Genomic DNA, 22,608 nt, shown 5'->3' with positions numbered 1-22,608 from the left:
TTCAGACATAATTGTTCTCATGTGCCTTCCTCATTAAACTGTAAGGTCCTTGAGAATTATGAGTATCTTTTGCCTTTCTTTGTATCTCCAGGGCTTTTCTCCTTTGGAGTCCACCTGCTACCCAGCTCTCACCCATGGCCCCAAGAAGCTGTAGCATTTGGAGCAACCATACTCAGGTAAAACTGCCCAGCAGGCTAAATCATGTTGAGGGTAAGCAATCATCCTCAAACCTGTCAGTGAATTAAAGGGGGTATCTACATAAGCATCTGAAGACTTCCCACCTGCAGAAGGGGTAGATGAGAACAATTTGTTCCAATGGCCATGAAGGCAGTTGAAGTGGTCCCTGTGGAGTTCTTAGAGCTTGGTCAGAAACTGAAGAAGCTAAGGTGACCCACAACATCCCAAGCCATCACCACTCGTCTTGACTTTTGTCTCTAGAAGAAAGTGTGAGGCTGATGACTGTGCAACTCTGGCTCACTTAAATTCAACTTATGTGTGAGTCAAAAGACATCACCAATGATGTCATGTTGGTCCTCTTGAGTACAAAAGACAACAACCAACCACTACTTAAGACAGTGCCTGGTACATAGTAGGTACTTAATAAAAGCTTATTGACTGACTGACTGAGTTTGGACCTCATAGCTGGGTCTAAAGGAAAATGGATACCCAGGGTTGCCCTCACTGAGGCTATCTAACTGAAGAAAGAGTCATGTTCCCTGACAAAGATTAATCTTTGGCATTTGGGAATGAAAAATCAGAATTCCTAGAAATTCTCAGGAACTACCTAAATCGTTATCCTCATTTTTCATAGCATTTTATTTGTCTTTAAAAAATGAGTGCCCATAATAATAAACATTGAATCATCTTTCTATAATGAAACTAAAAATTCCAGAGATTTAATTTTTTAAATGATATGATAATAAATTCATGGTTTATCATTATTATTGTGAACTAATATCTGATGACTGATTTTAAAACTTAACTGGCAATGAGTTTACTGGTTTCCTTCATCTTTCTTAAAGTAGTTCAAACATTCTTCATACTCTTCAATCATTATTATGAATCTCTAAAGAAATTCATTTAATGCATAAGAAATATCGAGTTTAGCAGTATTTACAAAAAACAGTAGCCTATAGTCAATATTCAAACAGTAGAGAAGCCCAACATGCATTATTGGGTAATATTCAAATAACATTTAGACCTCCTAGCCAGGCTAACAATACAACGTAGAATCGTATGTTGAAATGGTCAGTCTAAGGACTTATTTTGCTTCCCAAGCTTATTATTTCTTGGAACACCACTCATAGGATTTTTATAAAGTATACTATGCATATGAATTTATTGATATTTATTTGATTTGCAAGAATGACTCACCATCCTCAGCAGACAGAGCCATGAACACACACTAAAAACATGGCAACAGTTACAAACAAGACTTACTAATTACAATGGGACCATTTCTCTCCTAACCTCTTGTCCCAGTTCCCTGAAATGTCAACCTCAACTTTAGCTCCTGCTCTTGCTTTCAAGTTGATGTCAGTGGATTTATTTGAACCAATATGGTCTCTATGCTTTTTGTCAAACTTTAATTCTTGCAAGAGAATTCTAATTCTCTTTCCTGGTTTCTTAATTGACTTTTCTCAGGATTCGGGGTTCCAGAAAACTTACAGATTTCCCATGAAAAGCCAGAAAGGAATTCTCATATAGAAACAATAGGTATAATACACTACAAAGAGTTACCATTCATGACCTACTCCAATGTCTGATGAAGATATGGATACATACCAATCCTAGGTAACTAGGGGGCCCAGGAAATAGGCCCTTGTCTGGAGTCAGGAAGATCTAAATTCAAATCCAGCCTCAGACACTTACTAGCTATGTGACCTTGCCCACATCATGATTCCTGTTTGCCTCAGTTTCCTCAACTGTAAAATGGAATAATTATAGCATTTTCCTCCCAGGATTGTTTTGAGGATCAAATGAGACAACATCTGTAGTGTGCTCTCCCAACCTTAACATGCTAGCAGTATTAATGAAGATGATGATTTTCTGGCAAGTCTTATGAAGTCAAAAAGATTTCAAACAGAAGACCAACAATGGACTACATCTCTCACCCAAAGACCAGCCTTGCCTAGTTCAAAGTTGCTAATTTCCAAGGCGGGGATGGAACCAAGATGGTGAAGGAGCACAGACCCACCTGATCTCTGCCAAATCACCCTCCAAACAACTATGATATAACATCTCAAAATTAATTCTGGAGCAGCATAACCCACAAAAAAGATAGATTCAGATAATTTTTCAGCCTACAACAACTTAGAAGGCCAGCACAAAAGATCTATGGCACCAGGGTGCAAGTGGAGTACAAAGCAGCCCACCAAATCAGCCCCACCACAGCAACAGGACTTGGGGGTCACTAAATCAGTAACAAAATCTTCCTGATTCTGAGCCACAGACAGTAAAGGGGATCACACAACTGCTCAGAAGGTGATTTGATTCTGGGTCCCTTTGCTGGCTCTGGAGGCAAGACTCTTAGGCCTCTGATACAATCTCAAGATGAGAAGGAGCATTAGCACATACCAGCACTTGTGGCCACAGGGGAGCAGGGGAACCTGGTCACAGTTTTGAGGCAGAAAAAAGTGCTTTGGTTGTTCACAGACCAGAGCACAAGCTGGGAAAGTATTAAACATACCTCTACTTACATCATACCATTTTGGAAGAACTGAAAGCATATAGATTCCCAGAGCTAGTTCTAAAGGCAGCCATGCAAAAACCTGAAGCTTGGAATAGTATTCCCTTTTGATAGACCATGGGACCAAAACGCCCTTCACCCAATCCCTACCAAAACTGACAGGTCCCATCCCAACCCCAGCATCTGCCTGGCAGGACACCAAGATTCCATTCATTCCTTAGCCCATCCTGCATAGCTAACCATCAAGCCTGAGAACTTCCTCCTACTCCCAGAGACCAAGGTTCCACATACCCTTAGGACCATCCAATGAGGTTAGTCTAAGTAGCCTACTTGAACCAATAGAGGCAATACAGGTTACCTCATCCCTGACAACAATCCTATAAGAGGCTGGACCCATCTCCACTCAGGTGGAGACTCAGCAGTCATCCTTACTTGTGCTGATCTCCCTATCACCCCACCACCACTTCCTCACCCCCTCCCTGGACTCTCCTGGCATTGGGCCTCTCTCCCTCACTAATCCTTCCCTCCCTTCCCCTTTACCCTTCCTTTCCTCCAATAAAGCTTCCCCCCACCTTCACTCCAGTCTCATTAGTTTCTCAGGTGAACTCCTGCCAGTCAGGACTGACACATTTACCACAGTTATAGAGCCCAATGTGAACAGTTTTTTAAGTTAAAAGAAAAAAATCTGGAAAATTAGTGAACAACAAAAAAGAAACTCAACATAGAAAGTTATTTTAGTGGCAGAGTAGACCAAAGAACAAACTCAGAAGAAGACAACAAATCAATACTGGTGCATCCAAAACTTCCAAGGAAAATATGAACTGGTATCAAACCCAAAAATAATGAATGGAGAAGCTCAAAAAGGTTTTTAAAATAAAAGAAGTAGAAGAAAAATTAGAAAAAGAAATGAGTGACACAAGAAAATTATGAAAAAGAGTCAACATCTAAGTAAAGAAGACACCAAAAAATATTGAAGAAATTACTACTTTAAAAAACAAAAAAGAACAAATGGTAAAACAGAATAAAAATTCACTGAAAAGAACTTCTTGAAAAGCAGAATCAGCCAAATAAAAAGGGAAGTACAAAATCTCACTGAAGAAAATAATGCCTTGTAAGTTATAATTGGGCAAGGGAAAGCTAATAGTCCATGAATCATCAAGAAAAAATCAAATAAAGTCAAAAGAATGAAAAAATAGAATAAATATGAAATATCTCTTTGGAAAAACAACTAATCTGGAAAATAAATCCAGGAGAGATTACCTAAGATTTATTGGACTACCTGAAAGCCATGAAAAAAAAAGTGCCTTGAAAATCATCTTTCAAGAAAAATTTCCTTACTATTCTCAAAATAAAAAGTAAAATAGAAATTGAAGTAATCCACTGATTACCTCCTAAAAAAAGATCCCAAAAGGATGACTCCCAGGAATACTATCGCCAAATCCCAGAACTTCCAGGTCAAGGAGAAAATATTGCTACCAACCAAAAAGAAACAATTCAAATATTATGGGGCCACAGTCATAATAAAAGTTACTAATTAACAGGTCAACCATCAGATGATGAACTTTTAGAGTCAGAATAACCCAAAATATTACTAAGGTTAGAGAATTGTCATCTATAACAGGGAATGACAAAATGGCACATCCTGGAAATATCAAAGTACTGAAATAATAAGGATGAATCTAATTCTTGTAGACTTAATCACCACCCAGATTTACTCTAGTTACTCATTCATCAACCATTTATTGTTTGTTGCTCTTCAGGCATTTCAGTTGTAACCCCATTTGGGAGACACTGGAGTGATTTGCCATTTCCTTCTCCAGCACATTTTATAAATGAGGAAAGTGAGGCAAACAGTTTTAAGTGACTTGTCCAGCATCACATAGCTAGTAAGTGTTGGAGCCCAGGTTTGAACTCAAAATGATGACTTTTCTTGACTCCAGGCCCTGTACTTTAGCCATTGTACCACTTCAGCTGTCCAGATACTATGCCTAAATACTAAGGCTATAAAGACAAAATGAAACAATCCCTACAAAAAAGCTACCTCAAGGAGTTTATATTTTGTCTATTTAGAATTTTTAAAAATAGAAAAAGCACATAAATGAGGAAATTATTTGTATTAGAACATTTCAGAGCTGGATGAGATCTTAACAAACATCCAATCCAGACTACTTGTTTTATCGATGAAGAAACCAAGACACAAAAGAGTGTAGCAAAATTTTTAAACCCTTACTTTCTGACTTAATTGCAACTTTAAAACAGAAGTGCAATGGATAGGCAAATGGGGTTAAGTGACTTGGCCAGGATCACACTGTTAGGAAGTATCTGATGCCAGATTTGAACCCAGGTCCTCCTGACTCCAGTCTGGCACTCAATGGTACCACCTAGCTGCTCTTCGGGTATATCAATTTGTCCAAGTTTGCAAAAAGCAGAGCTGAGGTTTGAACCAGAATTCTCAAAAGTCCAAATCAAGAACTCTTTCCTCTATTCCAAGCTAGTAATACCTTGCATTTATATCTATTTATATCTTCTGAAGATGGCAGTTCTTTAAGGGAAGAGCAACTGAACCAATCGATAAGTGCTAGAAATGGGTCACACTTGACTGAAGAAGCTAATTTCCGTTTGCCTAGCATTCCGTCATGTGACAAGAGGTTACCTTTTCCCTGTATTACCATCATCTGATAGCCCCCCCCCCATCATCTAGGGTTCCTATCCAAAGCAGCCTAGCCTGAAGCACGCTGGGAGCTTGAGTTGACCTCTGGCCAGTAGGCAACACACCAAGCAGTATCAGATGCACAGTTATGCCATCCAAAAAAAAAAAAAAAGAACCTACTAATGTTAAAGCTAGCACCTTTCACACTGAAACCAGCCTAGACAGGAATAATTCCTTTATGGCAAGGCATTAAAATTCATTCTCACAAATGCACTAATGCTCCACTGTCATTTCTGAAAAGCATTTGCTAATATTAATAACAGATGCTCCTAAGGACCCCAACAAGCTAATCTCTTATGTATCCTGTCATTTAGTCGAGCTTTAAAGCTGGCCCCTTTTAATGAAGTATTTTTTTCTAAATGCTACTCAACCTAGAGAGCACACTGGCCACTGCATTATCCCACCTTCCTACTTCTCATCCCCATCTCAGTCTCTCTTTCATTTTTCATATGCACACCCTTTAAGTCAAAGTGGTTCTGATGGCAGCAACATTGGGCATCACTTAAATCGCTGTGGTTACATAGCACTTTAACATGGAACAATTCATTGGATCCTCATAACTCTGGTGACAGGAACTGAAAGTATATTCTTTTCCCCATTTTACAGATTTAGGAAACTCAGACTCAGAGGGGAAAAGTGATTTGTTCAAGGTTGTGCAGCTTATAAGTTATAAAAACAGGGCTCAAATGTGAGTCTTCCATCTCTATTTCCAGTTCTCTTTCCACCATATATCAAAGAAGAGACTTGACTTGGTTTCTTTCAACATTTCCTATCCCATACAAGACAGTCACTCTCCTACTCAAGAATCTTCACTGACTCCCTTGCCTCTAGGATAAAATACTAATAAAACCCTAGTCTGGAATTTAAAGTCCTTCCCAGTTCACAATTACTCACTAACTCTATGCAGTCTATAACTCAATCAAAGACTCTTTAGTGCAGTAGGCAGTGCATCAGTCTCATAAGCTGAAGGTCCCAAGTTCAGACCTCGGAAGGAGAGTGTGATATACTGGGAGAGGCTTCTGGAGACAAGAAGAGTCACTTGACTTGGGCTTAGCCTCCACCTCAAGTGGATTGTCTTCACCTTAGGGTTCATTATTCAGTCTGAAACTGCTAGCCTGAGATTCCCTTCAGGGTGGATTCTCACAGGAACAGGGAACAAGTACAAGCTTTGGGTCTTCAACTTACAAGCTAGTCCTAAAACATGGGGTTCGTCTGATCTTACTAGGCTACAAGTTTGAGGTTTCCAGATTCCATGTTGACAATACCTTCAAGTTTAATCTACATTATTTAAACTTGTTTTTTTAGTGAGGAAGGAAGGAAGGAAGGAAGGAAGGAAGGAAGGAAGGAAGGAAGGAAGGAAGGAAGGAAGGAAGGAAGGAAGGAAGGAAGGAAGGAAGGAAGGAAGGAAGGAAGGAAGGAAGGAAGGAAGGAAGGAAGGAAGGAAGGAAGGAAGGAAGGAAGGAAGGAAGGAAGGAAGGAAGGAAGGAAGGAAGGAAGGAAGGAAGGAAGGAAGGAAGGAAGGAAGGAAGGAAGGAAGGAAGGAAGGAAGGAAGGAAGGAAGGAAGGAAGGAAGGAAGGAAGGAAGGGAGGAAGGGAGGGAGGGAGGGAGGGAGGAAGGGAGGGAGGAAGGGAGGAAGGGAGGGAGGAAGGGAGGAAGGAAGGAAGGAAGGAAGGAAGGAAGGAAGGAAGGAAGGAAGGAAGGAAGGAAGGAAGGAAGGAAGGAAGGAAGGAAGGAAGGAAGGAAGGAAGGAAGGAAGGAAGGAAGGAAGGAAAGGAGTGAGGGAGGGAGGGAGGAAAGAGGGAAGAAGGGAAGGAGGGAAGGAGGGAAGGAGGGAGGGAGGAAGGGAGGAAGGGAGGGAGGAAAGCAAGGAAGGGAAAGACAGAGTCAGAAAAAAAAAAGGAGAGGCATCAGGAATGGAAACTAGAGCCCTCTTAAGAGATCACCACAGACTAGGTCTGGGTTTAAGCACCTGCAATGCAATCTCTTCCAGACCATGGCTTTGTCCATTTAAATCCTGAATGCTTTTGATTAACAAGACTCAACAAATGAGACTCTATAGTTTAAGATTTCATTTGGTGAGAGCAAAATGACAGCTGGTTGGTGGTTGCTTTGGCCCATCAATCACACAAGTTATAAAATATAACAGAGTTCCCCAAAGCCTCATAAACCACAGAGATATGCTCAGAAGCTTCTTCCCCTCTAGTTTCTTAGAGCCTTTTTCTCCCTGACATGCTGATTATTCCAATTAGACAAGAAGAATGTCTCACTCTCTCCTCAATGTACCCTAAGTAGAAATATCCATGCTAATCCTAATGCTTCCATATTCCTGTGCCTACCTTAAACAACCCAAAGGAGCTCTAGAAACTCAGGAGTTTGGCCAGGTGCAGGCATGGCTTCATTACTGGAGACCTTTATCTCTTAGAAAAATCTTCTTTATATTGATTAAAAATCCACCTCCCTGGAACTCCAACCCTTTCTCACTAATCCCACCCTTTATAGCTACAGAAGCCATCTCTTCCATGGGCCAGCCCTTCAAATATATGAAGGTAGCAATCATCTTCCCCATAAATTATTTCCAGATGCTTCATGATCATAGTGGTCCTCCTTTGGACACCCAAGGTTGGAGTCCATGAATTCCCAAGAGGTCTATGAATAGATTTCATGGAGTCCATGAACTAGACAAGAAAAAAAGCTGTATCATTTTCACAAATCTATAACTGAAATTTAGACTTTACTTCAGATGTGAAGGTAAGCAACAAATACTATCCTGAAAAGGGTTCCATTGGCTTTACCAAAATGCCAGAAGGATCCAAGACACAAAGAAAGATTTTTTCCATACCTCCACACTACATCTTTTCCACACAGTCATAATCTCTACCTTCCACCTTCTTGAACCTTAGTCTGGCCCTGGAATCATACTGGGTGCTAATTGACAAGAGTTTTACCCATTTTGTCCTAGCTCAGGCCTTTCTTCTCTCCTCACCACCCCTGCCCCACCCCAAACATACATATTGCTCTCTTTCTAGTTACCAATTTTGGTGTTTTCTTCCCCCTTTAGAATGTAAGCTTTTTGAGGCCAGAGACTAAATTGTTTGCTTGTGGTTATCCCTTCTACATCTCACGGGTTAGGAATGCAACATTCCAGCAATCTGGAAATTTTAAAATCCAAATAAAAATTTTTGGCCCTTCATACCAGAGAAGAAGTGTGAATTTTTTGTTTTTCTTTTATGGAGTATTTACATTAACTTGTAAATTTTGGGTTAAGTATGTATTTTGAGTTTCTAAATTTTTTCTGTCATCTGCTGGCCTTTACATGTCATTTGCAGCTTCAGCAAAATCCCATTTAATTTCTTGGGCCAGTTAAGTGTCAGAGAGAGGATTTGAAGTCTTCCTGACTCCAAAGAGAACATGCTACATATTGCATCTAAAAAATGATCCAATTGGCAATATGTCGGGTTTTTTTCTTTTTGCTTTTTTTAGCTGCCTTATATTCTTTGTGGAGCACCTAGGTCGCACAGTGGATAGAGTTACAGGCCTAGACTCATCTTCCTGAGTTAAAATCTAGTCTCAGATATTTACTAGCTATGTGATCCTGGGCAAATTGCTTAACCCTGTTTGCCTCAATTTTCTTATCTGTAAATATCCTGGAGAAGGAAATGACAAACCAAAATGGAATCACCATTTGTTGGCTGGACACCACTAAAATGGCTAAAAATGGCTGAATGACAACAGCTATATTCTGAGTTAATACTGAATTCCTAGTCAATCAAAAGTCCTTGGATCTTTATATATATCATACTATCAAGAGTTTGTTTGGCATCTATAGTTTCTGGACTTCTTTTTCTTCAAAAAAAAATGGGACATTTGCCCATCTCAAATACTCATATATCTTTCCTATTCTCCAAAATTCTTTAAAGATCATTGATAGTGATATATAGCTAATACATCCAAAAATAGTTTTGGTACCCTGGTAAATAATTTGTCCAGACTAAGGAATGACTTATCTAAGAATTCATAGATAATATATAGTAAAGAAGTAATTGGACCCCAAGTCTTTTGATTCCTCCATGCAGCACATTTTCATAGTCACATCTGATCTTCTCTGGTTATACATTTTCTCAAGTATCTATTAATATTATTATTATTATTGGCATAATATTCTCTTCCCCACAAGGTGGGTCTATATATTCTTTTTACTGATTTAAACATCAATTTTTTTAAAGCCAAGGACTTTTTTGTTGTCCTTAGTGTTCTTCAAAAGTCTCAATTTATTTTGTACTTTAACTGTCCTGACACAATCCATTCATATACATATTTCTTTTGTGTCCATGATGCCCTTCCTTGCATCTTGTATATTTGATACTATTATTCCTTGTGCAATCACAGTGGCTTCTTTTGCTACTTCCCTCTTTTCTTCCTTATTGGGATTACTCACAATTGCATTGTCAGAATTTCTTTTTATAACTTTCTTTTGCCCTTGAGTCATGTTCTCTTTTAAAGTCTAGCTGTGGAAATATAACTATCTTTAATCTGAAATGTTTGAATCTGTTTTCCTAAAGTCTACGTTAAGTGAAGACTGCCCAATTTCCCTCTCCTCTTCTGTTATAAACTACAAGAAAATTTTCTGCCAAGGTTTCCATTCCTTCCATCTCACCACTCAGTTCTCTCTCATTGGTCAGAATGGAGTGCAGAATTATAAAAGATGAAATTGCTAGCAAGGCAAGAATTGATCACATCTTGCCCAGTGAGATTTTTTGCAGATGTCTGGATAATTAAAGTTCCTGGTCTCTTCTACATCTTGCCACTGTGACAGTATTTGGTCTATATTAGAAAAAGCATCACTTAGGTGTTCTTAATATATTGGTGGGCTATGAGTCCACTGAACCAATAATGTCTCCTTGACATTTGGGTCCATCTGACCTCAGTCATAGGTAGCGTGAGTTCTGATTTTGCCACTGAGTAGGTAGCTTTTATTCCCTCTTCTGCAGTGTCCCTTCCTGTTCTGATTCCCTTGCATATCCCAGCCAAATTATCTTTAAAATATCACTTTTATCTTGCTACTCCCCTACCCAAAATTTTTGCTTATCTTATCCTCTTTCTCCTAGAACTTGCCCATCCCTTTGCCTTCATCTTTTTCAATGGCACCACCATTCCCCCAACTGTCACGTTCATAATGTTGATGCCCTCTTGACTCTCCTCTCTGATTCACCTTCTACATCTGGTCAAGTCCTACTGATCCCATGTGTCCACTCCTTCTCACATTTGCCTTCTCCTTTCTTTTGTCATTATCCAGGCCCTCATCATCACTTGCCTGAACTATTACAATAATTACCTCCTAATTGATCCTCTTGTCACCAGTGTCTGTTCCCTCTGATCCATACTTCACACTGCTGCCAGATTTATCTTTCTTAAACAAAAATCTGATCATGCCACTGCTCTGCTCAAAACCCTTTGGCTTTACTATATAAAATCCAAACTCATCAATTTTGCATTCAAATACCTGCGCACTCTGGCACCATCTTGCCTTTCCAACCTTATCTCACAGCTTACATATGCTTTATGGTGCAGCCCTGGTCCATAGACATTAATGAACCATGTCATCTTCTCATGGGACCAACTTCTCCATTTATATGTGAACCATTAGATTTGACCTTTAGCTCACAGGCTCTTCCCTGCCACTACTTTCTCATGCATAAAACAGCAGGGTGCATTGGAAAGGGTCCTGAAATTGGAGACAAAAGCCCAAAGATCAAACCCTGTCTTGGACTTCAGCTTCTCCAAGTCTTGGTTTTCTCGTCTGTAAAATTATTATAACACCTATCAGACCTGTCCCAAAGGGTTGTCACAAGGAAAGCATTTTAAACATAATTCATATTTATAAAGATTATTCCAACTATTGTTATTATTATTAGCTTCCTTGAGTACTGCATCCCACCTCTGGAATTTGGTCCCTAAATCTACTGCTGCATTTAATTCTTGGTTGCCTTTTCCTCCTTCTTTATCAGCTGCCACCATAACTAGGTGCTCAGATTAGCATTTGCTTCCTCTTTTCCCTCTATGCTATACACTCCAGACCATTAGAATGAAATGTATAAGATTTGTTTACAAGAGAAAAGAGAACATACAAATCCTAATACAAATACAAATAATACTCCAAGGAAAACAGACAATTCAGATGGACAATGAGTTGAGTTCAGGGATGATTAAGAGGAGAGCAGTCTGGATTGCTTTGCAGAAAGTGCACCACCTCATTCATGACCCTAAGCTTCCTGTGAAAGCAGCATTCTCCTGATACGGCAACAAAGCATGGAATATTCCAATCTGTTAAGAATATAAATTTACCTACAGAGAGGGCAGTAGAAATGTGAATCAAGGTATGATCAGGCTATAACATATAACCAATGAGGGACTTTGAAGAACTAGAATAAACTATATCATTGAGGACTCATATAATAATAATAATAAAAGATGGATTGTAATCTCCAATTAAGTGTAATCTCCTTGACCATGATCAGTCCTGAAGTTGGGCCCATGAATGGCCAATGCCCCTCCAACTTGGGCAAGATAGAATGATGTGGTTTTCAAACAAAACAGAAAGGAAAACACCCCATGAAGATGCAGGGTTGATATTGTTACTGTTTATTGCCATCACCTCAGAATCACACTAATGTAATCCAACTCCCTGGAAAGTTCCAAAGCTCATCAAGAATAATTCTTTTCCCCATACTATCAAATTAGACTCTTGTCCAAACCTGTACCCACCTGCCTCCAATGTTCTCCCACCTTAATGCCTAGCATGCCTTCCTTCTTCCTCTTCACATATGTAAATCCTACCTATCCATTAAGCTCCAATTCAAATACCACTATTTCTTTGATTTTTAAAATTCCTATTCTTATTCCCTGGCTATGTCTTCTCCCCCTCCCCCCCCCAAAAAAAGCTCTTTCTTCCCTCAAAAATAACTCTCTCTTTGTCTTTGGAACTAACCTGCCACTCTGCTCTTCTCCTGTGCATTTATCATGTTTTGCATTGTGGAAAGGTAACCTTAAATAGTGGCTAGAACACTAGCCTCAGAGTCAGAATGATCTGAGCTAAATTCCTGTATCTCTGATCCATACTGGCTGAATCACTTAATCTCTCAGTTCCCCCAGTCAACTCTCTAAGACGATAAGCTATAGAATAACTGTCCATTTTCATTGATTGCTTCCTCATGTAGAAGCTCCCTACACTGATGAAATCACAGGTCCACATTAAATTTTGAATTATAGTCATTAGGTTATGTCAAATTCCCCAACTAACTGGTAAACCTTAGAGAGAGAGAGAGAGAGAGAGAGGAGAGAGAGAGAGAGAGGAGAGAGAGAGGGAGAGAGAGAGAGAGAGAGAGAGAGAGAGAGAGGAGAGAGAGAGAGGGAGAGGAGAGAGAGAGAGAGAGAGAGAGAGAGGGAGAGAGAGAGAGAGAGAGAGAGAGAGAGAGAGAGAGAGAGAGAGAGAGGGAGGGAGAGAGAGAGAGAGAGAGAGAGAGAGAGGAGGAGAGGAGAGAGAGAGAGGGAGGGAGGGAGGGGAGGGAGGGAAAGAGAGAGAGAGGGAGAGAGAGAGAGAGAGGGAGAGAGAGGAGAGAGAGAGAGAGAGAGAGAGAGAGAGAGAGAGAGAGAGAGAGAGAGGAGAGAGAGAGAGAGAGAGACTTTGGTTTATAGATGTCCTCCAGCATCTACAGCACCCAACATATAACAGGGAGTTTAATTGATATTTGTGTCATTTGAATATATTAAAGTTCCCTATTGCCCAAAGGACATCATTTAAATTTCCCAGCCAGGCATCTGAGGCCTTCTTACAATCTTGCTCCAATATACCTTTCCAATCTAATCATCCACAATGGCTTTCCACAAATCCTCCACTCCAGTCAAATTGATTTCCTCATGAATCCTTCAATATGCTTTCTAAACTCCCACTTTCATAGTTTGTCTTCCAGTAGTCTCTTCCTCTTTCCATTCATCTCAGTCTACTCAGTTTTTCAAGATGAATCTCAAGTTTAACTCTGTTTGACCATATAGCCTTCCCAGACAACTCCAAACTACAGAGATCACTCTCTTCTCTAGATTAGTTTAGCAATCAGTGTCCCCCTTATAGTGGTACATTAGGGTGCCACATAATGATTTCAATTAGTTATATTTCCACATATACTAGACTTGGGCCTTCCCTAAAGTTCTCCACTGACACTTCATTATAGAGGGGAAGTGAATTTGGAACTTTGGAGGCTTCAACAATGGAAGACAAGTTCTTGAAGAGCCTATGAAATTGTAAAGGCTTCATGTATGGGTCCCATAATGGAACAAATAAATGGAAGGAAGGAAGGAAGGAAGGAAGGAAGGAAGGAAGGAAGGAAGGAAGGAAGGAAGGAAGGAAGGAAGGCTGTTTATTTTTTTGTAATAAGAATCATCATCATATTTATTATTGTTGTGATTCTTTAATGTTTGCAAATAACTTTACAAATATTACCTTATTTTATTTTCACAAAAATCCTGGGAGTTAGGTACTATTTTATCCTCATTTTACAAATATAAAAATTTAGACAGGAATTAAGGGACTCAGAGTTAGATGGCATGTTATTATTATCCAAGGCCAAATTTAGGAAGGCTGTTTATACTCTACAATCTACAGAATTAAGGCTTCCAATGTACATTTACACCTTGTCTCAAAGTCTAAAAAAAACTGTCAGCAAATTCCATTATTGGTGAGCATTAGAAACCAAAAGTTCAGGCTGAGACCAGCTCCCCTATGTGCATCCACCTTGGTGAGAGACTATTAGAAATTGCTGAGCAACAGATAAATAATCTCTAGTCCTTTCTGAGACTTCTAGTGGCAGACTGTTGAAAATCTGAAAATAAGCTTAAAGATTTACAGAATGCTTTATGGATATTATCCCATTTGATCCTCACTCCAAATCTAGGAGGGAGAAATTACAGGTACGATGATCTCCCTTTTGCAATGAGGAGAATAAGATTCAGAGGTGCTATATGTGATTTGCCAATGATCCCAAAACTGTGTTGGATTTGAACTCATTGTCTCAGGACTCCAAATTCAGACCTCTTTTAACAGAAAGGAAACATCAGAAATTCAGATTATAGGAGCAGCAAGGTTGCCCAGAGATTAGAGTACCAGGCTTAGAGTCAGGAGGATCTGGGTTCAAATTTGACCTCAGTAACCCTATGCAAGTCACTTAACCCCATTTTCCTAGCCATTGCCCTTCTATCTTACAGTTGTTAGAAGGTCAGAAAATAGGAGTTTAAAAAAAAGTTTAGAATAGAGTTGTAAATATTAAGAGGGTGAGAGGAGAAGGAAGAACAGGCTAAAGATACTTAAAGATGCTATTAAAATTTTGACTATGAAATATAGACTTTAAAATCTGGAAGGAATTTTATAGCCAATCCCTTCATTTTTCAGATGAAGAAACTAAAACCCAAACCAAAGGTCTAAATTCTTTTAGGTCCCAGGCTAATCTGTAAGGCTTATGTGTGGCATTTGATTTGCAAACCAAACTAACCCATCTTCAATCTTTCCTCCTCATAAATATCATCTAACAATAATTGTTCCCCTCCAGGGACAGGCATGAATAAGCTCTCCAATCTCATTGGATCTCAACTTTTGAACTCCCCAGGTCCAGTTCTCTGAGACAATCAGGCAGCAGAGCCAGGGATACCTTTAGGATCATGGCCCCAGGCTCCCTGTGAAGAGGGAGAAGATGCAGAGCCCCTCAGCATCTTCCTCCATAGCTCACCAGAACAACAGCCAGCAAAGGAAGAACCCAGGCTGGTGAGATAAGAATTCCAGTGCTGGCATTATCTTGCAGATGAGACCTGGCAAAGGGAACCCAAGCCTGTGCCTAGCTGCTTTTGTCTCTCCACTGGTAGAAGCCACCAGAGTTGACATTTCCTTGAGCTCCAACAGGCTCAGACAGGCCAGGATTTTACAAGTTTAAATGTGTTTCATTCTTCACACTTACAGAGAAGGGAAAAGATGGCTTTTTGAATAAGAGGACCTGAAGGTAGGATAGAATAAAGAAAGCAACATCCCACATCCAGACTTTGTAATGGACCAAAGCCTTTCTTTTGGCTCTCTTACTTTCATCCTCATAATGTGAGTTCCTAACCCCAGAAAGAAACCATGTCAGCTAAGACGCTGTCACATCTAGGACTGAGTGATTTCATCCAGAAAAAGATTGAAATTGATGTTGAAAAAGGTTAAATTATGAGAGATTTTTCAAATCATCTCTAAGGCGTCACAGGAACAGATCTTGACTTTTGTCCTTTTCTCCAGCCAAAAAAGGAAGAAGTCAGCATCACAGAGAGGATAGCACACCCCTGACTTTGGGGGCTGAAGAACTGAGTTCAAATCCTATCTCTGCCCCTGGAGCAATCTTGGCTGAGTCATACATTCTCAGGACTTCAGATTTATTTCTCATTTAGAAAATGAAGGGGTTAAAGGAGCTCTATTACCCTTTCCAGCTCTCTGAGAGCTCATCTTAAATTCTAGAAGAGCAGTCCCATTTGTATTTATTATCCTCCAGGTCAGCTCTATTGCCTGCCAACAGGCAGATGTTAAAGTCCTTAAAAATGCTGAGGGGGCTATTTTTCAGTGCCTAATTGTGGAGTGATTCGAATGGCAAAGCAACCCGCATTTAGGTGAGAAGGTATAAATGTCACAAACATGGCGAAAATGGCTTGGAAATGAATGCCATTGTTTTAGATCAGGGTACTTAGCCTTCTGAGTGTCATGGACCCTTTTGGCAGGCTGGTGAAGCTTAACTCTACTGTACTTTGTTGCCTCTGTCCACAATGGAAGGAAATGCTCCATTTCAGTGAGTGGTTAGTGAAGACTTAATTTTTTCTTTCATTCAAATTCACTGACTTTTTTCTCTAACCCTTACTTTCTGTCTTAGTGACAACTTAAAGATGGGCAAGGACTAAACAAACAGGACTGAGCGGCTTTCTCAGGGTCACACAGCTAGGAAGTGTCTGAGACCAGATTTGAACCCAGGTACTCTTGATATCAGGACTGGTGCTCTATCCACTGTGCCACATAGCTGCCCCTCACAGACCGCCTAAAATCAATCCACAGATTGAGTCCATGGATGCCAGGTCTTACAGCAACTTCAGTCTTAAAACAAGAAGGAACTAATCCATCATCAAGGCCAAGCTTAGCCATCATAAAGTCCATCCTCAGACAACTGAAATGACCTACACAGATAGTAAGAACCAGGATGAAAACCCAGGTCCTTTGACCCCCAAATACAGCACTCTGAATACTATTGTTGAGTTGTTTTCAGTAATATCTGACTCTTTGTGATCCCATTTGAAGTCTTCTTGGCAAAGGTATGAGAGTGGCTTACCATTTCCTTCTCTAGCTCACTTGACAGATGAGGAAACTGAGGCAAAGTTAAATGACTTTCCCAGAGTTGCACAGCTAATCTGTGTCTGAGGCTGGATTTGAACTCAGGTCTTCCTGACTCTGGACCCAGAACTCTATCCACTGTGCCACCTAGCTGCCAATTCTCTTTCCACTAGAGATGTCAAACTCTTGTCATAGGGGTGCATATGGCTCACAACCCATCAGAGTATACCCAAACCAGATTAAAATGTAACTGAGAAATACTTTTAAAAAACAAATACAAATTAAATAAAACATAGATAATGTAACATTTTAAAACAAGTCATTATGAGCCCACAAGCATCCCCAGGTATAGATAAGTAGCCAGTACCCCGTCTTTTATTTGAGTTTGACACCAATGATGTATACCATATACCAAGTTCTTACTCAAGCTGCCACATGAATTTCCTACCTGTCAAGTTAAGACATTTCCTGATTTATGGGCCATGGCAGGCAGCAGAGAACCATTTCTGTCCCACACCTGCATGGGTGTCTCCATGGAGATAAAGGCATCAGTGCTATCCACATGGTTTCTGAATATGGGCCTGTCTCCCCCACCTGAAATGCCAACACCTACAGTAGTGTTGGGACAACTGATTTCCCCCTCTTGAAGAGATTTCTATCTTCTTGAATCTTTTATACCAATATACTTGGACCTGGAAAGAAAGAAAGAAAGAAAGAAAGAAAGAAAGAAAGAAAGAAAGAAAGAAAGAAAGAAAGAAAGAAAGAAAGAAAGAAAGAAAGAAAGAAAGAAAGAAAGAAAGAAAGAAAGAAAGAAAGAAAGAAAGAAAGAAAGAAAGAAAGAAAGAAAGAAAGAAAGGAAGGAAGGAAGGAAGGAAGGAAGGAAGGAAGGAAGGAAGGAAGGAGGGAAGGAGGGAAGGAGGGAAGGAGGGAAGGAGGGAAGGAGGGAAGGAGGGAAGGAAGGAAGACATGTTATGGAGGCATTTATATAAAAGGCAAGTAAAATGTCAGGGAAAAAAATATAGCAACCAAAGACTAATTTAGTGACAGAATTGTTAAGAGATCACATATTGTGCTGTGGTCTGATTGTCAACAGAAGTCAAGTCCCACACAGTGGGATTTAGTTTTTCTTTTTGGTTCTTTTCTGGAATGTCATTAAGGCTGAAAGGGTAGTCATCCTGGAAACCCAAGCAAAGAAAAGTACAGTGGAAAGAGTTTTTACAGAAGATTTTGGCACCAGGAACAAATAAGATGATGTATGTGAAAGTACTTTGTAACTATAAAGTACTATACAAATGTGTGCTAATATTATTTTTATTATAATTCTATAGGAAAAGAAAATGTAATTGGCTACATCTTGGACTTTACTCTCTTTGGTCTTTCAATTGTCCTTCAACCATATCTCTTTCATCTTCAATGTTTCTTCTCTTCCTTATCTAGAATAAATCTATACTCCCTAGATACCACTCATTAGTGGTGCTTACTATCAGCTGTCAAATTTGAACCCAGGTCCTCCCAACTCCAAGCCTGACTTTCTATCCACAGTGCCATCTAGTTGTCCCCCCTTATTTTTTCAATATTTTCCTTTTTACCAATTATCATGACAATTTCTAACAGTAGGTTTCTAAAATTTTGAGTCCCAAATTCTCTCCCTTCTCCCCACCCTGAGACAGTAAGTAATTTAAAGTAGGTTATATATGTGATATCATGCAAAGCATATTTCCATATTGGTCATGAAGAAGACATATATTTTAAAAATAACCCAGAAGCAGTCAATTTTCAATTATTTGTAGTAGTAGAGAACTGACATTGTGCCAATAATCAACCCCACTCTAACTCAAACAATTAAGTTGAGCCAAAAATTTAAACTTTTTCACCATCAAATCTTTAACCAGGGATACCAATAAGTGACATCACTCAGAACCACAATGAGTACAGGATGAATAAGACTTTGTTCCAAGACCTTGAATTCCAAGGGAGCGTGTCTGGGTGGTAATCCCCATCTGTAACCTTGACCTCAAGGTACTGTGCCATATAGGGCAGCCTCCATCTGCTCCAGGCATCATGGTGTAACAGAAGACTGGACTTGGAGTCAGTAAGACCTGGGTTCAAATCTTGCTTCAGACATTTATATACTGTATGATCCTGAACAACTCGATTAACCTATACCCCCACTTTCCTCATGTATAAAATGAAGAATTAAAGTCAATAGCTTCTAAATTCCCTTTAACAAAAAGCAAGATGACTCAGTGGATTGAGAGTCAGGGTTGGAGACAGGAGGTCCTGGATTTAAATATGACCTCAGATACTTCCTAACTGTATGATCCTAGATCAGTCACTTAACCCCCATTGCCTAGCCCTTACCACTCTTCTACCTTGGAACCAATACCCAGTATAGATTCTAAATTAGAAGGTAGAGGGTTTAAAAAATAAATAAAAATAAAGTCCCTTTAATTCTAAAAGTGTGCTCTACCACCAAGGCATCCCTCTACTCAACCTGTCTTCCACCCTACCAATCAGCCCAGGACACACAGGCACCCCTTCTTTGGGATGACTATCTCCCTGCTCAACTGGTTTTGCCCTACATGAAAAAACATTCAGTTGCTGGCTGATGATTTGAGTTCTAACTCATCACTTGGCCTCAAGCTATTCTGTAGCTGCAGGACTAGCAAGAAGTGACCTAAAGAGAGACAAAGATGCTGAATAATTCACCAACTAGACAGCCAGCCCTCAGATAATCAGGAACCAACTGTCCTGTCCCTTCTGCCTCATCCTCTATACGGTCTTCTCCGCCTTTACCCAACACTACAATTCTATGGCTGCTGGCGAACAGCTGGAGGAATAATAAAGAAAGAAAACAGAAAAATATGATCCCGTTTCATGTTTGGAAAATGTATTTGACGGGAGGACACAGAAAGAAAATGATAGTGTAAGGCTTCAACGATTTCTCGAGGAAATGTTTTCTAAATGATTTATTCCTTTCCTGAGACTTTGTCTATGAATTTATGCTCTCTTTTTTTCCCCTTTCTAGACTGTGGATGAGCAATGGCTTTACTGACAAGCCAGTAAATTTCCCCCCTTCCCCCAATCCACTGCTTCCTCTGGAAAAAAAAAAAAGACAATGAGGAGAAAACGCTGCAAACATCGAATTCAATATGCTGCCATCTCCCTCCCCCCCCGCCCCCCTTTTCCAGAACATAAAGCCAAAGAGAGGCACAGAGCCTGCAGTGATACTTTCCAAGATGAGATTGGTCCTGTTTAAATTAAAATAAATGAATGCAACTTCCGTAGGCTGACTCACACACAAAGGCCCTGGAGGAAATCAACAGGACTCATCTGCCTTCCCCAAATAGGAGCCTGAGCCCTTGGAGTGAACTTGGCCAAGGAAGACCCCAGGGTTCTGGATCCAGCTCTGTCACCTCCATCCGGATGGTCCGCAAGCTTCCATGGCCACCTCACAGGCATGGAGTGGTGCGGGGATTGGGAGGAGACAGTCAGGGACTATTCCTAGAATGTTGGGAAAGTGGAACATCAACCAAAAGTAATGTTGGAGTCAGTCTAGACCGTGGAGCATTTCTAGAGTGCCTACTGTGTGCCAGAAACTGTGCCGAGTGCCTTACAAAATACTCCCTCCTCTGATCCTTGGGCGGCAGGCGCTGTCATTATCTGCATTTTACAGTTGAGGAAACAGGCAAATAGAGTCTAAGTGACTTCTCCGAGGTCTCCCATCTAGTGAGTGTCCAAGGCTGGGTTGAAGCTTAGCTCTTCCTGCCTCCTCCTCAGCACTCTATCCAAGGTACCGCCATTCCTCCGTCTCATGCAATCGAGTGTTTCTTGATCACTGTCCACGGCGGGCTCAGGGGCGGACCCACACGGAAACACCAACCTTGTGGGAAGGACTCAACAGGCAGGCTTCCAGGCTGCTGGCTCCCTTCTGGGGAGAGCGCATGTTCCTACCTTCTTTGGTCCAGCCAAACTCACCCACTGGCTGCTCTCTGAACTGAGCGACTCTACTTTCTGTTTCTGTGCCTTGGCCCAGGCTCTCCCCATCCTAAGCTGCGCCTCCTCCTCACCTCTACCTGTAGAATCCTTAGCTTCCTTCAGGGCTCAGGGAAAGAGCCACCTATTATTATTATTATTATTATTATTATTATTATTATTATTATTATTATTTCCTGACCCTGGTGTTTGCATTCACTCCTGCCATAATTTATTTACCTTATATTTATTTGTCTCTGTGCCTGCCATACACATAACTAGTAGAATGTAAGCTTCTTTAAGGCAAGGACTGGTTTTTTGTTTGTTTTTGTGCCTCTGGCACCTAACTGTGGTACCCACTATATAATGGTGCATAATAAATTCTTGCTACATCAAGTAAAATAACAGCAATAAAGAGAGCACATTTTCAGATCATTTTTCCATCACATGCCTCACCTCAATTTAGTCTCATCACCACCTTATAAGTTAAGTAGCACAAGGGTTTTTATGCCCATTTTATAGATGAGAAAAATCAAGGTTAAGAAAAGGAAAGGGATTATCCAAAGTCATGTAGCAAGTAAATGGCAAATATGGGACTGGAAATTCACTGTTCTTTCTGTAACTGCGTGTTCTGTCTCTTGAGGTTGCAATCTAGCTGGGACTCTAAGGCTTGTACATCTAAAAGTTAAATAATTAGACAGGAAATATCATACAGCAGTCCGTGCCAAATGTCAGACGAGTGGGACAAACAATAAATGCTTATGATTCCAAAGGACAGAGAGATTATTGAGGACCAAAGTAGTCAGGGGGAAATGTATTTAATGGCCAGTTGCCAGTAAACATTCATTTAACTTCCCTTCCCTCTTGTCTCCCCCTCCCCAGTCTTCCTTGGAAGATCTCCTACCCACCCACCAAGTCTCAACAACACATGATATAAAAATAAGCCTTAAAAAAATAGACTCTTTCCCTGTCTTTCATACATTCATATCCACCACCTCTCTATATGATTCTCCAAATCCAGAATGCCTCCGCTTTAGACTAAGCCCAGTCTGTTCCCTTCAGGTTACTTCATCCCTAGAGCCATCTTGGAATCTCTTGCTCCCTTCAAGTTTCAGCCCAGTTGCTCCTACCTCATTTCCCACCCCCCCAACTGTGAATGTTCTCCCCTCTATGAAAATACCCAGGCCTTCCCCTCTCCAAGTCTAGCTTTCTATCCTCTGTCAAAATATAAGCAATCTTCACATGAATTCTGCTGACGTGTTTAATTTTTATCCCAAGTGCCAAAAGGCAGAGTAGTAAATGGCAGCTAGGGGACCCCACCATACAAAAAGAACACTGGACTGGAAGTCAGGAAGACCTAGGTTCAAATGTGACAAAATGAATCACCTTGGGCAGGTCCAACTTCTTTCTGCCTCAGTTTTCTTACCTTTTAAATGGGGATAATTATAATAATATCTACTTCCCAGGGTTGTTGTGAAGATAAAATGAGATAATATTTGTTATGTGTGTTGTAAACCTTGAAGCTCTAGATAATATTGGCTATTATCAGATTATTTCTAAGGTCTTATGGCCTCCCTTAAATAATCTGTACACCAAACACTTGGAGAACCACTGTACTGGGGAAAACAACAGTCTAAATGTGCCATCAGCTTTTCTAGTTTCCCCAACAGGGCCTTTCTAATATCATTACTTCCTGCTGAAACATTCATATCCCAGCAAAAATGTTAAGATAACCTTGTGGGGCCTCAGTCTCAGTTTCCTCATCTACAAAATAAAAGCAGTGGACTAGAGCAGGGGTGACCAGCTTTATTGTGTCATGAATCCTATTCTCAGTCTAATAAAGTTTA

Source organism: Monodelphis domestica, chromosome 1, assembly GCF_027887165.1.
Source record: "Monodelphis domestica isolate mMonDom1 chromosome 1, mMonDom1.pri, whole genome shotgun sequence".
NCBI lineage: Eukaryota > Metazoa > Chordata > Mammalia > Didelphimorphia > Didelphidae > Monodelphis > Monodelphis domestica.
The sequence above is the reverse complement of the archived record's forward strand: the minus strand, read 5'-3'. Positions refer to the sequence as shown.